Source organism: Castanea sativa, chromosome 5 (assembly GCF_040712315.1).
Source record: "Castanea sativa cultivar Marrone di Chiusa Pesio chromosome 5, ASM4071231v1".
In the NCBI taxonomy this organism is placed as follows: domain Eukaryota; kingdom Viridiplantae; phylum Streptophyta; class Magnoliopsida; order Fagales; family Fagaceae; genus Castanea; species Castanea sativa.
In genome coordinates this window covers 12,106,635-12,113,549 of record NC_134017.1, presented here as the reverse complement: position 1 = coordinate 12,113,549, position 6,915 = coordinate 12,106,635, and the positions used below count along the sequence as shown (strand labels likewise).

The 6,915-nt window shown below is 33.8% G+C and overlaps 1 long non-coding RNA gene across 1 annotated transcript; it reads left to right on the top strand.

The window, feature by feature from the left end:
* Positions 1-3,508: 3,508 nt before the first annotated feature.
* LOC142634054 (uncharacterized) lies at positions 3,509-5,085 on the top strand. Its single transcript, XR_012844029.1, has 2 exons — positions 3,509-3,833; positions 4,547-5,085. It is a non-coding gene; the product is annotated as an uncharacterized LOC142634054 (long non-coding RNA).
* The last annotated feature ends 1,830 nt before the right edge of the window (positions 5,086-6,915 follow it).

Here is a 6,915-nt window from a genome sequence, read left to right as displayed (position 1 = left end):
TTGCTGCTACAAAGATCAACAAGTGAAAGTGATCTGAAACCTTTGAGTGGAATCTCAAAGTCACAAGTAAGGAGGCTTGTGTTGCTGTAAATTCAAGAAGAGAAGGAGTCCGTAGATTCGGAGCTTGCACATAGTCGTGTCAGTAAGTTACTATTGGAGGTAGCAATCGATTTAGGGTTAAATATGATTGTAAAAACTTTAATTCTCTTATAGTGGATTTGGTTTACCTTAAAGATAGTTAGGTCAAATCCTCTCTAGGTTTTTACCTTGAAACGGTTCGTTTCATTGGTTTTCTTAGGTCATCATATCGTATGTTATATACTTTTTCGCATCTTTGCATGATATTATTTATTTGTGTTTAACTTAGATCTGAATAATTAATCTAAGTAATCACTTGGTTAATATATTAAATTAAACAATCTAGTTTAAGGGTCTAAACGAACAAACATAAGAGTTGATAACAAATTTAAAGAAAATTAAATGAGAAGAAAAAGAGTTAAAAGATATAGTAAAAAACACCAAATTATCATAGTCATGCTATGTAATAGGATAAAATTATATTCATATATACTATATTTATAGTGCAATAGGATAATATCTATGAAATCAAATAAAAGAAAAAAGATAACAATTTAAAAACATAAAATTAAATCACATCAACCCAAAGTAAAGTTCTAAAGAACACAAAAGTTTATAATTAATCTAAAATAGAGATGCAGGATATAAAAATCCACCAAAAATTGAAAAAAAAATTGAGAGAGTGAGAGAGATGTAACCTTTTTGAGTTAGAATTAGGAAATTTATGCATGGGATGTGAGAGAGTTGCAAATTTATAGTAAAATAATGAGAATAAGAAAAGACAAAAATAAGGAAAAAAGGACAGAGGAATAATGATATTAAAGCAGCAAATAGTGAGGAGATGAAAAGGTAAAAGGGAGGAAAAATGTTAGTAAGAGTGTAAGAATAATTTAGGAATTAATAAGAAGAAAAATAGTTAAAAATGGGAGAGAGAGAGATAGAGACAGAGAGAGAGTAACAATGTGTGTAGAGAGAGAGAGAGAGTCCAAAATAAGAAGATGATATAACTCAATAGAAATGTAACAACAATAAATGATACACTAAAAAATAAAACAACTTCGAAATCCCACCAAAATCCAACGGTGCTCATGTTACCATTTCCCCATACTTCCCCAAATAGTAATTACCTTGGATATGGTGGTTCTTTGGTTGTCCATGTCTCTTTCAAGAAAATATTCATACACAAATTTTTATGCAAACTCCATTTACACAATATTTTAAATTTGTTATCATTTGACAAATGACATGTTTAATTATGCCAAGTGGTGGTACTTAATTGGATCACTTGCCTAAATCTTGCATCTTCTAGAACCCATCTAGGATAAGACTTGACAAATTTTGTCCTTACCCCCAAGCTTGCACAGCCAATTTGGTTCCCTTGCACAACCAAATATTTCCATACCTTCAACAAATTGCAAGCTGGCCAAATGCCGAAGAAAAAGCTATCTCACATCCCATGCGACCTCTATCACCATCTTTTACTATAAAATAGGGCCTCCCATGCACAAAGCAAGTTTCATCACCGTCAATATTTTCCACACACGTCTCTACCCTCTCCACAGAGAAATACCCAAACTCCCAAACAAACACTACAAAAGCAATCAAAAACCCAGAAAATACACACACAAAAAACTTCTCACAAACAAAACCTGCAAAAAAATCCCTCAATCACATAGAAATCCAACCAAAAACCCAGCTCTAAACCCCTACAAACTTTATAGAGAAACGTGCAAATTCCCAGCCAAACACCACCAAAAATACCCAAAGACAATGCCCTTGCAAACCCAAATAGAACCATAAAAATCCCTGTGTTAACCCATAGAATCAACCCCAAAATCTACTCTTATACCGAGACATACATCTTCAAAGTTAGCCTTGCTCTCATCCCAAAGTTCCACCTTGCTCCACAACCCCATTATCACACATGTCCTCCTCTCAGCCTGATTCTCACTTATCGGCTCCTCCAAACCATAGAAGCTCAACTCCTCTTCCGGTCAATATAGGCTTGAACAAGGTGGCAGAGTACGCAATATCAAATGTTGATTCACTAATGAATTGGGCCCGATCATGGTCCATGTGGCCCGTGACTGTTGGACTGGCCTGCTGTGCGGTTGAGACGATACAAGCGTAGACCTCCAAGTATGATCTGGACAGGTATGGCATCATCTTTAGGCCCAGCCCACGACATGCCGATGTTATGGTTGTGGCCGGCACTCTCACTAATAAGATGGCTTTAGCACTTCGGAAGTAGATTATGATGCTATTGATCATTTTGTTTTTATTTTTTATTTTTTATTTTTTTTTAAGGGAAAGTTTTGTTATTAGATGAAATTGTGTTTCATTTTGTTTGGGGGATCGTATTGGTCTTTTGTCCAAAGGTCATTACCTAATGTGGTCTCATTTAATTCCAAAGTTAAGAATGATGAATCATATATGGTTCTATACCCTAATATTTAAAATGTCTCAAGGATCAAACTCAAAAACTTGTGCTTAACTGCCTATGATTATATCTATTTAATATATAAGTACGACAAATACTGGTAATACTAATCGGTACGATAAAGTATTGAAAACATTGATCTTACTCTTACAAGGAATCATATATTTGAACCAAAATTCAATGACCATCCCAAGACTTTATCATTACACATGGCAATGTCCCCCAACATTAGTGTTCTTTTGTCTAGTTCTATGTATCCCCCATAACATTTAGAATTGATTTCTATACTATGCAAACTACACACTTTCCCATCTAGTAATAATATAAGGGAAAAGTTAATGGATGCCTTAATCGAGCATTTATTTAGAATATATTTTTAGAAATATTTTATAAGAAAATAAAAAAAAACAATTAATTTTTTAAAAAGTTTTTTTTTATTTTTTATATTTCTTAGAAATCTTATATAGGAAAATAAAAAAGCAATTAATTCTTTTAAGAGTTTTTTATATTTAACATGAAAGTAGTATTAAAACTTTACTAAAATGGTTCATTAACAAATACCCTAAGAGCACCCATTAACTAGACCCCTAAGGCCTTGTTTGGTTGTTGAGTGATAGGTAACTCATCACTCATCACTCAAATCTCATCACTCTTTACTTATCACCCTATCACTTATTTCTCATAACTTAAAAATCCCCAAAACACTCCCACCCTTGTTTGGCAACTAAACCCAGTTCAGTTTTTTGCCTTAAAACTCAAAAAAACTTACCTTTTTGTAGGACTCACAAGCTGACCATTGTGCAATGTGCATAGGGAAAATTATTAGTTATTCCCGGAGTACCATAAATGCGTACTCCCTCCTCTCATATGAATGATGGGTCCCATCATGAATTTAATTAGTAGGACTCACCATTCATATGAGAGGAAAGAGTACACATTTATGGTACTCTAGGAGTACACAATAATTTTCCTGTGCACAGAATGGTTACCTACAGATTGCCCTTCATTATTTGCTTTGCACTTTCCTCTTTCAAACACATTTCCCTAACCTCATTTCCGTTTCACACTTCAGCTCTCAAACCCCAAACCCGCCGACCACCCTTGACCTCAACTCCTCCATCCTCACCCAACTGCGCCGCCGCCATGAGCGCCGCTACACCTCCAAGATGACACTACAGCTCCATCCTTCGTAACACCTCCGCCCCTTAAACCGAGCCCAGACATCCATAATCCCTCTTCTACTCCTAAAGGTTGATCGGCGGTGGGTAAGGGCACAACGAATCCCTGTAAATCTCTGAAGACAAGCAAGACCACTGTATGTCAAATTTTCCTCCATTTCATCTGCAATTTTAGGAAATAAATGTTATAAATTTGCCAAAATCTACCATGGTGTTGAATACATTTATTACGAATTTATTGTTGCAAGATTGTTTATGTGTCTTTAAAGGGGTATATGCACTTGTGAACTCATTGGTAGAGGTAAACAAATTTTGTGTTTTGAATGAGAAACTCACTATAAGAAAAACTCTAGATGGAACTTATGAGAAAACTGAAGGACATGCTCACAGTCTTAAAGGAAATTGTAGATGAATTTTTTTTTTAGTCTATGAATGGCATATGGTTAGGGTCCATTGATGAATGTTGGATAGTTGATGTATGTTATAGTTTGGATTGGAAATTTCAAGGGTTTCAGTATTGATGATGGATTTCTAGTTCTACGGAATGAAGTTAGTTTCAATTGGGCCTCTCTAATGTAACTCTACTTCTATTGATTCTACTTTTGTTTGAGTTAGTTCAAATTTCTGACGTTATCCTAATGCACGCTTTGAGAGATTAAAAAAAAAAAAAACTTTTAAGCACTCTTTGTTTTTGTGTTTGTTTTTTAAAATATTGGTGCTCTCATCTCATGCATTGTTATTCATCATTTCATGTTGAAGATTTAATAAGCTATTTCAATTTGACTAATGCGAACAACTTCTGTAGATGACAAGATGTCTACCTAGTATAATCCTTCTACCTATGTTTAAGTGATTCCATCTACAGATAATCTCAGCAATATATAACAGATGTTTAGAGGCAGAGCTGATGGAGCGGACTGGCGTGGCAGAGCTAAAGATGTTCAGAGGCCGGAGCCGGAGCTTCAAGGGTCGGGAAGAATGCTGGAGCTTCGTTCACCGTTTGGTGTTGCCGTGGGTTTGGGAGAGGAGAAGAGAAGCTTGAGAGGTGAGACTTGCTTTAATGGTCTGAAGAGAGATTGAAGAGAGTTGGTTGAGATGCGGTGCATGTGACCGTTGGGAGGTGTGTGTGATTGAGCAGGTGATGTGACCACACATTGCCGTAGGGCCCACACTGGTGAGGGTATTTACAACTTTTCTACAAGAACTCAGTTTTGGTGTTTTGAAAACAAGTTTTTCTCGTCACTCAGTTCTGTAACTCTTATCTTACAAAAGTGGAAAATGAGTTAAGGAAATTGGGAGAGAAAATATTGCCAAACAACATTTGGTTGTGTGGGGCCCACTTGTTTTGAGTGATGAGTTAACAAAATTGAGATATGAGTGATGAAGACAGCAATGTTCAAACACCACCTTAGTAATTTGATTGGAATTTGAAATTGTATATTGCATTAATATTTGCCATAATTTTTGCAAGGTCTATGATAAAATGCCAAAGCAATATGAGAATATCTTCTGCCTATCACTAATGAATACCAGATTCAGTTGCTTTAGCCTACTAATGTTATTTGCAAACTGCTCCAAGAACTAGATCCAACTATTCTTGTTCTCTTGCTCAATCACAACCATTGCCACTGGGAATATATTGTCATTTCCATCCTTGGCAGTGGTAGACAGTACGTGCCCACCAAACCTACCCTTCAAGTGATATCCATCCAGCCCAACAAATGGTCTACAAGCAAATAGAAACCCTTGTTTTTGAGCATTGTACCTAATGTATTTAGTTTATTATTATGATTTTTATGTATTCCAAGGATGAAGGAAGAGAGTAAATGGTAGTTGTTGCGTATGAAAAAATTAAATTAAATTAAGAAAAAAATGATATTTTAATGAAATATAGTATAAATAAGTAATTTGATGTGATGTATTTTGAAAAGTAAGCACATAATATAGAAAAATGTAGATTCTTATGCTAAAATAAATATCTTTTGCACGAGCTTATGCAAATACTTTTAGTTGCCAAAACTACCACCAGGGCACTAAAGGAATTTGGATATGACTCTACCAAGCATATACCACCAGTTAAAATAGTTTAAAAAAAAACTTATTACATTTTTATCTTTTTATCATCTTAACTTTTACATCTCACAACAAGTGGTATTGCATACTATAATAGTCCAAATTATTGTATTAGATCTAAATAGTACCAAGGAGATGCAACTGAAATGATTTAACTTTTGATTATTCTCTTAATATCAAGTCACATAAACTTTGAATGCATCATAATTTTACGCATTATTATAATACATACATACACACACACACACACACACACACACACACACATATATATATATATATATATATATATATTAAAATTCTGTTTTATATTTAAACTCTCCATCAAAATCTTTTCATATAAAATTTTCTTAATTTTTCTTTAAATGATAGAATGGATAGTTCAATAGACAAATTGAATAATAGTAAATATCAATTAATAATTATGAAAATTCCTAAAAAAAAGAGAGTTAATTTTTTTTTTTCGTGTATTGCATGAATTCCTGAGTAGTTGTTATGTATTCATCAGTATTTTAGAAGAAATATTTTAATAGAAATAACCCTGTGAATATTTTGTGGTTAGCATCATGTAATGGGCTCTTTATATAAGTTCAATGACGAATTTTTTGAGGACCCTTTGATTTCTTTATTTCCTTATGAACTGGGATTATCTAAGTGAAGATGATATATGATTTTTTTTTAAATGAAAAAAGGTGAGTGGGGACTAGCCTTGACTACCCTATCCAACTGTGATCATAAAAATATTTCTACCCATCGAGAAATTAATTCTTAAATGGTCGTGTGAGTTGAGCCATACTCAAGAACTTAACCCAATCTAAAGGATTACTAAGAATTTAAGTAAATTTTTAACTTCCTCAAAAATTTGAGAAATTGGAAGGAATAGATCCATTTTAAATCAATTTTTACTAAAATTGTTATGATTCTTTTTTTTTTTTTTCATTCAACTCCAAAAGAGTTTACTTATTATTCCACTAATTCCCTTTTAAACATTCACATACGAGAGAGATCAATATTTAATTCATTTCCATTCCTTTCTATTTTATTGATTTCATTCCTTTCTCTTTCCTTACAAACTCCCAAACATAGTGTAAGTCGCACCAACATGCCACCTTTGTTCATGAAGGTTTGAGTTCAAAAGCTTCCACT